The following is a 14,179-nucleotide window of genomic DNA, read 5'->3' as shown; positions in this document are numbered from 1 at the left end:
CCCAGTATCGTGGCGCTCACCCCTCCCCCAGTATCGTGGCGCTCACCCCTCCCCCAGTATCGTGGCGCTCACCCTCCCCCAGTATCGTGGCGCTCACTGAGCCGTTTTCAAAAGACCTTCCCCTAAAACGGGATTTTCTTCCGCATCCAAATGCTCGTCGCCCGGGGGAGGGGGCGGCAACGGAGGGAGAACGGATCTGAGACGCGAGTCTTTGAAAAGTGAAACGCCCTGTGTGTGCATCTGGGGAACCTTAGTGCCACTGGGGAAGTCAGATGCTGCACAACATAGATGCAGAACAACGCTAATATACGTGATGCCCACGTGCTATAACGCATAACAATGGCACTTACTAGTGCGTAATAATATGCACATACGCCGTCCCGCCTGCTCTCTAGAACAGTCCGGGGGGGGGGGGGGCGGACAAAGGAGAAACTGAGGCAAGCGGAGGTCAGGTGACGGGCTTGGGGTCACGCCCGGCTAGGGGCTGCCCGGGGCTGCACGTTAACCCGGCTCTCCCCTGGCTCTGGGTCTGAGGGGAAGGGCCAGGCTCTGCCACGGCCGGGACTTCCGCTCCGGCTCTCCTCCCTGTCGGTGCAAGGTGACGAGATCCCTCGGGGGGAAGCCCCCTGTGAGAGCAGCTTGGCTCTCCCCCCACAACTTTCCTCCAGCGCCGCCTCGGGCCTTCTCCTGGCCTCGGGCACCTTCCTGAGGCCTTTCACCCGAGCAGAAATCCCACTCCCAGAAGCACCCTGGCTGCCCCCCCCCAGTTGATCTCCCATTTATCTCTGGCGCCTCAACTTTCCCTCTCAGAGCCAGAGAAATTTAACCATGAAAAATTAAGGAGATGAAAAGACTCCTAGAAAAGTTAGGTGTGATAGGCCTCTGAGGATAGAAAGAAGTATGTCTTCTTCTCAGCTGTGAATGGCACCTTCAGTGGCTCACGGACAAATGCAGAAAACGAGCATTAAATGCATAGATTAGAAATTAATAGGAAACGAAATAACGTTATCCTAAAGAATAGGATTTGTCAAAGGACAAATCCTGAAAAAAAAGAATTTCATGAAAGAGAATGATAATAATGAAAGGACATACCAAGATTTATGAGATGCAGCTAGAGCAGTCCTTAGGAGAAAATGCATTTCAATAAAAAGAGAAAGAGCAGATCAATAAATTGGATATGTAAATTTTTTAAAAATTAGAAAAAGAACAAATTTAAAAACAAAGATTCTAAAAGTTAGAGATTGATAAAACTGAAAGTAAGAAAGTTAATAAATCAAACTCATTGAACTAAAAAATAAAAGTAGGAACTGGACGTAAAAACTCAACAAAACACAGGAAAAATAGATAAAATTTAATTTAACTTTTAAAAAAGAAAACATTAAATTACCAATATCAAACATGAAAAAGGTGCATTTACTACTAATAAAGAGGAAATGAAAGATTATTATTAGGAGCTATTTTGCCCAATTGTATAGCAATAAACATGACAATCTAAGTAAAATGGATGAATAATTACCAAAATATAAATTGCCCAGATTAGTAGAAGAGGAAATATAATAGCTAAATAACCCTTTTTTTTTTAAAGGAAATTGAACAACCATCAATGAACTTCTTAAGGAACCAAAAATACCTAGGACCAGATGGATAAGGGAATACCAAACATTTAAAGGACAATTAATTCCAATACAATAGGCAAAGAAAAAGCCCTACCAAATTTCTTTTATGACTTAAATATAGTGTTGATATTTAAACTAGAAAGAAGAAAAACAGATTAAGAAAACTGTAGACCAATTTGCAGAGTAGATGTTGATGCAAACTTTTAAAATAGAATATCAGCAAGGAAATTTAGAGCAAAGATCTTACACTTTAACCAGGTGGGATTTATTCCAGGAAAACTACCAGTATAACTGATCATATCAATAATAAAACTAATAAAAACATATAATTATTTCAGTAGATGCAGAAAGAGCTTTTAGAAATACAATACTCATTCCTATTTAAAATGCTAGAAAACATAGGAATACATGGAGCTTGCCTTAAAATTATCAGCAGTCATCTATCTAAAGCCATCAGCAGTATTACTTATAACAGGGATAAGCTAGAAGCCTTCCCAATCAGATGAATGAAGCAAGGATACCCATTATCACCACTATTATTCAATATTATACTAGAAATACTAGCTATAGCAATAAAATAAGAAAAGCAAATTGAAGGAATTAGAATTAGCAGTGAGGAAACAAAACTATCACTCTTTGCAGACAATATATACTTAAAGAATGCTAGAGAATAATCTAAAGCTAAAAAATTTGTTACAAAAATGAACCATTTTAGCAAAGTTGTAAGACAGAAAATAAACCCACTTAAATAATCAGCATTTCTGTATACTATCAATGAAGTCTAGCAGCAAAAGATAGAAAGAGAAATTCCATTTTAAATAGTTGGAGACAATGGAAAATATTTGGGAATGTGCTACCAAGAGAAGCCAGGAACTTTATGAACACAATTAGAAAACACTTTTCACACAAATCAAGTCAGATCTAAGCAATTTTTAAAATATTAACTGCTCCTGAATAGCCTGATCCAATATAATAAAAATGATAATTCTACCTAAATTCAGTGTGTGCCAATTAAACTACCAAAAATTATTTTAAACAGCTAGAAAATATAACAAAATTCATCTGGAAGTAAAGAATATCAAGGGAATCAATTGAAAAAAAAAAAATGAAGGAAGATGACCTACAGGATCTCAAACTATTATGAAATTGTTCTCCTCAAAACTGGCTATGGATCAATGGAACAATTAAGTATATAATATATAGTAGTAAATGATCATAGAGATCTAGTGTTTGATACATCTTAAGGTTCAAGTTTTGGGGGGAAGAACTCGCTATTTGACAAAAATTCCTGGGAAAACTGGAAATCAATCTGGCAGAAACAGGGTATATACCAACCTCTCACACTGTATACTAAGAAAAGGTTAAAATGGGCGCATGATGTCATAAGCCCATTAGGAAAATATGGAATATTTTACCCATCACATCTTTGGATAAGGGAAGAATTAATGATCTAATAAGAGATATCAAGGCAAGACTCGGTGCGAGCGTGATGGCTGGGTTTAGTTCTTTTATGGCTGTGTATGCAGCAGGTAGAGCTTTGGACTGGAGTCCAAAGATACAGTAAAATCCAGCCTCAGACAGTAACTAACAAGCTGTATGACCGTTTTCCTCTGTTTTCTCCAGTTTCCTAAACAATAAAATGGGTATTATAATAATAGCACCTACCCAGGAGGATCTAGTGAGGATGAAAAGAGAATTTAGAGTGAGGGGCTAAGGTAATTTGTGAAAAACACTTAGCCAGGCTCATAGAAGGTATTCTATAGACACTTATTCCTTTCCCACGCTCACATACAAGAGGACCAGGTTTGTTCTGTCTTGAAGGAAGCACTAGGAGAAATGGGATGAAGTTTCAGAGTGGCCGACTTGGATCTGAAAAATAAAGTGCACAAGCAGAATGAGCTGCTTCCCCCTCACCAGAGAACTTCTAGCACAGGCTATCTGACCCTTTGTCAGGGATGTTGTAGGGAACCTGCTTGTAAAAAAAAAAAATGGCAATGTACAGATCAGTTGTGGAGAGGAAAGGGAGGGAAAAGGGCCATGGAAAGAAGGAAAAAGGTCGCAGATAGGATTATAACATTCAAATGCACAGAATCTGGCTCTTCTTTCTCAAGATCTGGCCGATTTTAGTTTTCTAAATGCTTTTAAAACACAATAAACTTCCCTAAAAAGGGTAAATTCTGTAAATCCTCCAGATTCTAATTCATATTTGCACTAATTAAACCTCTGAGTTAGCAATGGAACTCACAGAATCTCTTTGCCATGGGAACATCCCCTCCCTGCACGGGCACCACACACAGATCCAAATGAACTGGGAAACTAATTAATGCTTTGCTAATGGCTCTGTTTTGTGCTGGCTTTTATATAGATAATTAAACATTACCTGGGGAGGGGGCTGAATTATAAAAGATACAGTGATTTATTGAAAGGCAAGCTTAGCCTGTTGAAATGCTTCTATTAAGCAGGGTTATAGAAGAAGAAGTGAACATTTCTGGTGGATTAACACTTTGTATGGCTTGCCTTCTCCCCTCCCTGTTTCTGCCCAGTCCTCCCATGAACCTCTTTATAATTATTATTGAATTGTACCACAAGCTCGTACAATGAAAGACAAAGGCCCAGTGGTCTAATTCAGGATTTCTGAGAGTCAAGAGGGAAGGAAAACACATTTTCTGGTGACAAATAGTTAAGAATTACTGGTGGAGAAGAGCATTAATTCAGAGCTGGGGAGGTGTACATGGTAGGGGTACCCTCCCACCCCCCACCTGGGCAATCTGGCCTTTTCCCTCCCCATGTATTCTGAGTTGGTTCGGTCATATTGATCATAGATTTTGAGAATTAGAGATCATCTAATTCAACAACTTCATATTTATAGTTAAGGAAACAGAACAGAGTGCTGAATAAATGAATAAAGAAAACATTTATTAATCACTGCACTGGGTGTTGGGAGAGCTCATAGAAAAACTAATCAGTCCCTGATCTCAGAGAACTCACATTTTAATTAGGGAAGGTGTTTTTCTCAGAAAAGGGAGGAAGCTTTGCCCAAAGTCTCTTAAATCATAAATAGTAGAGCTGGATTTTTAATTTTTAATGACTTGAAGGAGACATGCAGGCACAACGAAAAGGCTAATAACATGGGGAGCTGAATTCAAATTGTATCAGAGATACTACTTTCCTTCAGCTAAAATCCTACTTTCTGAACAAGTCTCTCCTGTCCTCCCTCATCACAGCGTCTCCTCTCTGAGATCATATCCAAGCTATCCCATAGAAACCTCATTTTCATATAATTATTTGTGTATATATATATTTCCCATTAGATTGTGATCTTTTTGAGGGCAGGGATCTTTTTTTTGTCTTTTCTTCATATTCCTTGTGAGCGTGGGACCTTGTACATGCTAAATAATCAACAAGTTCTTTTTTATTTGATTTGATTGAGGCCAGAATCTTAATGGATGGAAAATGCAAATTTAAACTTGTTTTCAGGGGGAAAAAAAAGAAATAACCAACTTTCTAACCCCCAGGGCTGGCTTCAGAGGTGAGGGGGGTCTCCCTCCCCCCCAGCTTTGGAGATTTCTAAGTGGAGGGTGGATGATTGTTCTTTGTTATACTGGATTTTCCTTCCATGTGTGATTTGTATGAGGTGGCTGCTGGATTCCCTTCCCTTCCATCATTTCATTTTTTGTTTTTGTTTGTGTATGTGTGTTCCCACAATGGGACTGCATTAACAGTTGCTGTGATCCTTGCATAAACTTTATTAATTGATGCAAGTTGCTGAAGTGAGCAGAACCAAAGTCTAAATGGGATCAAGAAGTCTTTAGATCATCCATCCATCCATCAGTAAGAATTTACTAAGCACTCACTGTGTGCTAGGGAATGGAGAATAGACATAAAAAAAATAAACAGAGGCTGTTCTCTGGGACCTTCCTTTATGAGCTTGTAAGTAAGTTGTTACTTAAGTAAGAACTTACTTACAACTGAAAACCACCTGACAGGAGGCCCTGCTGCCCCCGTCTTGATGAACTCCTGGAAGGGCGAGTGAGAGGCCCTTTGGCCTCTGAATGAGCAAAATGTAGCCATTGCCAGGCCCAGAATTGGTATTTGATTGTACTGGAAAGAGGGGAAATTGGGTCAAGGGGGGCTCTTCCTTCTCTCCCCAAGTCCGGAAACTCCCCAGGTCCTAGAGCCCCCACCCTGGAAAGCATCTCTGACTCTGTCCCGGGAGAGTCATGCTGGAAGGTCTTGTCTCTGAAGGGAGTCCTCCGGTAGAGGGTCATACCCATAGAAACATTCATTACAACAGATTCTTACTGGGAAAAAATAAAATCCCCCGCGCGGGCACCAACAGAAGGCCTTCTACTATCTGACAGAAACCTCCCCAATCCTATTTTTATCCTACTCTAGTTTGGGCCCCCTCCAGCCAAACTGTTCTTTACTTTCCGGGCTCTATGACTTTACTACTGTTTTTTTTACCACCTAGAAATGATGTTCTCCTATTGAAAGTCATTTTTTTGTCCTTTTGAAAGCTCCCACACTTTATCTGAACATTTTTTCCAGGGAGAAGATTCTGGGGATATGATGAAATAAGGTAGAAAATATCAGACTTTCCAAATTTCTCCCACAAACAAGATAAACTATCACCTCAAAGTGAACGTTGAGCAGCAGAAATATATTTTTAATTAAAGTTTTTTTTTTATTTTCAAAATATATACATGGATAATTTTTGACATTCACCCCTATAAAACCTTGTGTTCTAATGTTTTCCCTTTCTTTTCCCTCTCTCCCCCAGGCAGTACGTGATCCAAATTAAGTTAAACATGTGCAACTTCTTTGTACATATTTATACAATTATCATGCTGCACAAGAAAAATCAGATCAAAAGAGAGGAGGGAATGAGAAAGAAAACAAAATGCAAGCAAACAACAACAAAAAGAGTGAAAATACTGTATTGTGGTCCACACTCAGCTCCCACAGTCCTTTCTCTGGGTGCTCATGGCTCTCTCCATCATAAGATCATTGGGACTGGTTTGAATCATCTCATTGTTGGAAAGAGCCACGTCCATCAGAACTGATCATTATATAATGTTGTTGCTGTGTACAATGGTCTCCTGGTCCTGCTCACTTCACTCAGCATCAGTTCCTGTAAGTCTCTCCAGGTCTCTCTGAAATCATCGTGGTGATGGTTTCTTACAGAACAATTAGCCCGAATCACCTCCCCCAATAAACCTCAGGACTAGAACCAGACTCTAATAACAATCTGCTTTTAAAATGAATAAGCAAAGCAGAAAGGACCCAGCCATAGACAGCTACTATGGGGAGAGAGGAGGTCTGGGTTTATAATCATTAAAAAAATAGTGAAATTAAACAAGCCACTTTAAAGAAAAATATCAGATGGTCCCAAGACCAAAAAGGAGTTTTTGAAGAGCTTTAAAAGGAATTAAACTCAAATAAGACAGGCTGAGGAAAAATAAGGAGGAAAAAAACAACCATCCAAAATCAAGACAATTATCACCAATTGGAAAAAGAGATCCAAAAGCTTAAGGAAGAAAATAATTTATTAAAAACTAGAATTGGGCAAGAGGAAGTTAGTGACATTATAGGATACCCCCCAAAAATAATAAAACAAAATCAAAGCAATGAAAAAATAGAAGGAATGTGAAACATTTCATTAGAAAACAGCTAATCTAGAAAACAGATCAAGGAGAGACTATATAGGAATTGTAGGTCTATCTTATGATTTTTAAAAAAGGTTTTAGAGATATTACAGGAAATCACTGAGGAAAATTGCCTTGAAGTTCTGGAATAAGAGGGTAAAATAGAAATTGTCAAAAGTCATGGGCAGGCAGATTTTTGATGAAGAAATCAGTTTTTTATATATATAGTTATATATATATATATATGTCATAGGAAAAATGTTCTAAATCACTATTCATTGGAGAAATGCAAATTAAAGCATATCTACCAGATTGACTAAAATGAAAGAAGGGGAAAATGACAAATGTTGGAGGAGATGTGAAAAATGGGGACACTAATACACTGTTGGTGGAATTGTAAACTGTTCTAACCATTTTGAAGAGCAACCTGGAATATAAAAACCTGGCTATAAAACTGTGAGCACCCTTTGACCTAACAACACTGTTATCAGGATTGTTTCCCAAGGTGATTAAGGAAAAAGGAAAAGGGCTCATGTTCTAAATTATTTATAGCAGCTTTCTTTGTGGTGGGAAAGAACTGGAAATTGAGGGGGTGCCCATCAGTTGGGGAAAGACTGAACAAGTTGTAATTGTGAAGGAATACTGTGCTCTAAGAAATGATGAATTGGTTAGTTTTTAGAAAAATATGTTAAGATTTGTACAAAATGATAAAGAGTGAAATGAGCAAAACCAAGAGAACATTGTGTATTGTAATTGCAATATTGTTTTAAAAGCAACTTTGAATGACTAAGTCATTTTGAACATTGTAAATACAGTAGATCTATGTAGGAAAGTGTGATCTGACTCCAGAGAAAAAAATGATAAATAAAAGTATGCACAGTATGGTTTTACACACACACACCTTTGTATCTAATGGTAGTCTTTAGTATAAGGTAGGGAAGAAAGGAAAAAATAAAAAGTGCACAGCAGAGAACAAAAGAAAACTTAGAAGGAAGCATAGAAAAGTAGGGTATCTGAAAATATGTGAAGTAGAAATTCATCATCTTATACTGAATCCTCTTTTTATGTTGTGCTGTGTATATGGAAATGTTCCTTTTTTTCTTTTTTGTATTTAAGTTTAAAATGGATAATTTTTATAATAGCTTTTTATTTTTCAAAATGAGTGCAAAGATAGTTTTCAACATTGACCTTCGAAAAACCTTGTGTCCCAATTTTTTTCTTCCTCCTTTCCCACTTCCCCCTTTCTCTAGACAGCCAAGTAATCCAATATAGATTAAACATGTGCAATTCTTCTAAACGTATTTCCACTTTTATCATGCTGCACAAGAAAAATCAGATCAAAAAGGGAAAAAATGAATGAAAGAAAAACAAGCAGGCAAAAAACAACTACAACAATAACAAAAGGAGATCTGAGTTTAGATTCTTCCTCAGATTTACATATAGACAAAGGACACAGGTGTGAGTTGTATATGAGGGGATAATATCCAAATATATAAAATTAAGGGGTAAAAGTGGGATGTCCTGGGAGAACTAGAAAGGTTGCAGTGGAATGGGATAAATTATCTGCCATAGATAGAAAAGGCAAGAGAAAGCTTTTTGCAGTGAAGGTTAAGAGGGGGAGGAAAGGAAGAGGGAGTGAACCTGACTCTCCTAAGAATTGGCTCAAAGAGAAAATAACATACACCCTCAATATGGATATAGAAATCTATCTTACCTACAGGAAAGTAGAATAGGAAAGGTGAAGGTTGATAGAAGGGAGGAGGTGGTCTATAGCAAAAACTCTTTTGAGAAGGGTCAGGGTGAGAGGAGAGAGAGAATTTCATAAACTAGGAGGAAATACAATTAGCAAAAGTAATTGAGATATATGTATATATAAATATATCCATGCCTAATTGTAGTCTACTTGGGGAAGATGAGGAGATATGAGAGTGAAATCGGAAAAAAAATAATAAAATAAAAAGTGAGCAGAAAAGAATAAAAGAAAAACAACAAAGCAAAGCTGGACAGTCACGAATATAATGTCTTCTATCACTATATATGCTTTCTTGAAATGGATATTTATTGATTCATATTTTGAATCTTCCCTGATTCATGGCAATGTTTTGTCTTGCTTTGTATTGTTTTTTTGTTTTTCTTTTTTCTATTTTTCTCTTATGTTGTATTCGGTTGTAAATAAACACATTAAAATTAAAATACAATAGATACAAAATATATTAAAATTAAATTGTGATTGTGAAAATGATTTTGAAGCACGTTTCTCTGATGAGGGCCTCATTTCTCTAATTCCAGTTCAAGGGAATGGAGGCTAATTTATAAAAAAATAAGAGTCATTCCCAATTAATAAATGATCAAAAGATATGAAGTGTGTGACCCTAAGCAAGCCATACCTTCTCTGGACTTAAAAATGAGGGACTTAGATTAAGTCACTCCCAAGGTGCTTCCAGTTCTAAATCCTATCTTCTTATGATCTCACATTCCATTGCCTGACTCATTCACCCATTCTAGGGCCTTACAGAGCTACTGGCAAGTTTCCTTACAGCTTAGCTGAATCTCCCAAGACTGAGGTTAAACATTTCCTTTGGGCCACCCTCACCTGAAGAATAGCCATGAAAAAGAGAAAAGTCCTAACTTAGATCCTGTGTGGAATTCTGTCCTTCCCATTATCTCTGTCTTTTCTGGTTGTAGGCCATGTGTTTGAGAGCCATTCCCTACATAGACTTCCTTTGTAAAACAGCCTGGCCTGGAGAGACCGACACGGACTGATGCTGAGGGAAACGAGCAGGACCAGGAGATCATTATATACTTCAACAACAATACTATATGATGACCAGTTCTGATGGACCAGGTCATCCTCAGCAACGAGATCAACCAAATCATTTCTAATGGAGCAGTAATGAACTGAACCAGCTACGCCCAGAGAAAGAAGGAGATGACTAAAAACCATTACATTGAATTCCCAATCCCTATATTTATGCCCACCTGCATTTTTGATTTCCTTCACAAGCTAATTGTACAATATTTCAGAGTCTGATTCTTTTTCTACAGCAAAATAATGTTTTGGTCATGTATACTTATTGTGTATCTAAGTTATATTTTAATATATTTAACATCTACTGGTCATCCTGCCATCTAGGGGAGGGGTTGGGGGGGGATAAGAGGGGAAAAATTGGAACAAGAGGTTTGGCAATTGTTAATGCTGTAAAGTTACCCATGCATATATCCTGTAAATAAAAGGCTATTAAATAAAATAAAATAAAATAGCCTGGGAGATTTTTGACTGGAGAAAATGGAGCCACTGGTGACTCTTTCTGCTCTGAAAAAACAGATCCCAGAAAGCGAGGTGGGAGCAGGTCATCGCCGATTATCCTGTTGACGATATCAATTTGTATTTTGGCATCCGCTGAACATCCCCTGCCAGCAGCCCAATCCTTCCCTCCCACAGTGGTTGGGGAGAATTAATGATAACACGAGGGGATTATTCATCACTCTTAATACTTTGTGTCAGTCCAAGATTTGGGGATGAAGTCTGGCTTTTTCCACCCACTTCCTCTTTTTTATTTTTCACATTTTACAATCTGTTTAAAGCGTCTAACCATTTATATGGAGAGATGAAGGATAAAAAGGGGAGGGGGAGATGAAAACTGTCCATCAGAATTTCATTAGCCACCATGTGGCTCTGAGAAAAAGAATGCTGGCAGTGGGGAGGGCATGGGATTCATTCATTTGTCTCTTCCTCCTCAGGTTCACCTGGAGCACTCCTTTTGATGTCGGCCCTTGCGACCTGGACTGTCCACATTGTCCTGTCGGACATCACTGAGACTCTGGACCTTCTGACTCCAGCTTGGGAATGTCCGGCACCAGCTTAAGATCAAGACCCTGGAGGCCCAGGGGAAGAGGCAGTCTGGCCACCTTCCAGCCAGGAGATGGAGGGACAAGGGGTGGCCCCTCCTTTTCTTGGGGAGCCTTACGTTGTCCCCTCTGTTTCCAGCTCCATATGGGAGCTCTGATACCATGTTCAAAGGGAGGGGAGAGGGGAAAGACACAGAAAATCTCTCTACAATCCCAGGGGATTCCCTGAAATCAATATTTGGGTGACTTTGTGTTCTTAGACAGAGCTAATCTAAAATCACAAGATCTAGTATCTCCGGGACATCATCTGCCCTTCATCCATCCAATGGTGAAGAGGTAGGAAAATTCATCCGTGAAGATCCTTAATGGCCGGTGGACCCATTGGGTCTGGGTACAGAATCTCCTTACGGATGACTCCCCTCCAAACCTCCAGGGTTCTGCCCTACGCCTCTGCTCGGTCTTCTTCCCATTTGATGCTCCATCTCCCTCCTGGGTCTTTATGCTGCTTTCTTCCATGCTCTTCCTCTTCAAACTGGCATTTCTGGTTTCCAATGCAGGAGGCACAGTACTGTATACAGAGATCACTGGGCCTGAAGTCAAAAGGAACTGAATGCAAATTTGCTTTTTAATTAATATTAAAGCTTTTTATTTTCAAAACATGCATGGATCATTTTTCAACATGAGCCCTTGCAAAATCTTGTGTTCTAATTTTCCCTCCTTCCCCCCACTCCTTTTCCTAGATGGCAATTAGTCCAATATATGTTAAACATGGTAAAATAAATGTTAAATCCAATATATACATATAAATTTATAGTTATCTTGCTGCACAAGAAAAATCTAATCAAAAAGGGAAAAATGAGAACTAAAATAAAAGGCAAACAACAACAAAAGTGAAAATGCCATGTTGTGATTCACACTCAGTTCCCACAGTCCTCTCTGTGGGCACAGATGGCTCTCTTCATCACAACATCATTGTAACTGTCCTGAATCATCTCATTGTTGGAAAGAGCCACGTCCATCAGAATTGATCATCGTATGATCTTGCTGTTGCCATGTACGATGATCTCCTGATTCTGCTCTGAATGCAAATTTGTGATCTTGGGCCAGACACTTAAGCTCAGTTTGCCTCAGTTTCCTCATCTATAAAATGGGGATAAATAATAAGGATAATGATAATAATCACACCAACCTCCTGGGGTTATACTGAAAATCGAATGAGATAATGTTTGTAAAGCCCTTAGCATAGGGCCGGGCACAAGAGCAGGTGTTTAACAAATGCTAGTTATTATGATTTCAGTAAGAGGTCTTTCCCATTTCCCCTAGTCACTGTGTATGTGACTATTGTCTCTCCTGTTAGAATGTAAGTTTTTCAAAGATAGAAACTTCATTCTCTTCTTTGTCTCTCAAGTATTTAATGTGGTATCTGGCACATAGTAGGTACTTAATAAATGTTTATTAATTAATTGATTAAGTTCAGAAAGGGACCAAGTATAACATCAGGATTTTGTTCAACAGTCAGTGGGAAAATGTGGACTTTATTTTTTTTTCTAGCTTAGGGGGAAGGCTGGAATGACAGCAAACATCTGCCTCTGGACGTGGTGATTATGGGAACTTCTGCCCTTTGTACCGAAGCCAGTCGTTGGCGTGGAAGCTGAACACCACCGTACCCACTGGTAGAACCTTTGTGTCCCGGCTTCTGGTGCTGGGCCCAGGGGATTCCCATTTTCTTGTCTGTACAGTGTGGGGGGCCAGCCCAGAGCCCAGACAGCCAGGATTCCGTCCGCTCCCTGGGCCAAGCTATCACCAAATCCTAAAAGGGCCCCGGGAATGACACTGTTAGAGATTTGTGCTGGGATGATGATGTCTGCGGAGTGGAGGAAGGCCGGAGATTGCATCCAGCTGCAGCTCTGTGCCTCCTCCCAGTCAGCGAAGCATCCGTTAATGGAAGGGCTGGAAGCTGAGACTTTAGAAGGGGAAGGGAGAGGGGAGTTGGGGTGTTTCTGTAGCTGCTGCCCACCACACTTAGGAACTGTGTCTAAATACTATCTCTCTGGCACAAAGCGGGGCCCATACTTTGAATAACGTGTCCTGTAGGCGTGTTATAAAGATAAAATGGACTAATCCATGTGTGTGAAGCTTCCAAAGCTTGGGGCAATACATAACATTAACCGTTAATAGCAAATAGGATTTTTGTTTGTTTGTTTGTTTATGCTACTAGTGATCTTGGGTAAGTCACTTGACCCTGCTTGTCTCTCCTGAAAAAAGGGCTGGAGAAGGAAACGGCAAATCACTCCAGGGTCTTTGCCAAGAAAACCCAGACTGGGTCCTGAATACCTGGGCGTGACTGAAGTGACTGAACAACGACCAAGTGACCCCTCGGTACTGGTGGTACGTGGATTATTGCTTTGTGGATTCCTCACAGCCATGCTGTCCATGCACTGAGGGAAGAGGGGAAGGAGAAGAGATCTGAGTGATGGAAGACCTGGGCCTCCTTCTGGGCTGTGGGACACTGGGTAAGCCTCTTCCCTCTCCAGACTTCGGATTTCTCATCCATAAAATGAGGGGATTGGGCCGGGTAATAACAGCTAACACGTACACAGACGTACGCAAAACCTTCCCTAGCTGTTGCCTCATTTGAGTTTCATGCTTGCGTATCTGTACTGTGACAGGTTCAGTTATCCCCATTTTGTAGATGAGGAAGCTGAGGGTCTGTGAGGGCTCCAATCGAGATCCACGCTCTCTTTCCAGCTCCATTACACATTTATACAACCAGCGCCCAGACTTCAGAGCACGCTTCTTCTTGGTGGCTCGCATAAAGCCCGAGCAATATTCCCTGCCTGACTGGCTGAGCCTCCCAGGATTGTAAGGTAACATTTGTAAAGTGCTCAGCACAGTGCCCGGCACACAGTAGGTACTCAATAAATGCTTGTTCCCTTCCCTTCCCCTTTCCCTCCTCCCCTAGCAGACCACTGGCTCCTGGGAAGCAAGAATCACTTCATTTTTGTGTTGCTAGAATCTGGCTCCCGAGAAGCCCTTACTGACTTCCTGAGAGATGAGTGAGAGCGTGAT

The sequence above is a fragment of the Sarcophilus harrisii genome, chromosome 5 (genome assembly GCF_902635505.1).
Source record: "Sarcophilus harrisii chromosome 5, mSarHar1.11, whole genome shotgun sequence".
Lineage (NCBI taxonomy): Eukaryota > Metazoa > Chordata > Mammalia > Dasyuromorphia > Dasyuridae > Sarcophilus > Sarcophilus harrisii.
This window is presented reverse-complemented; position numbering follows the sequence as displayed.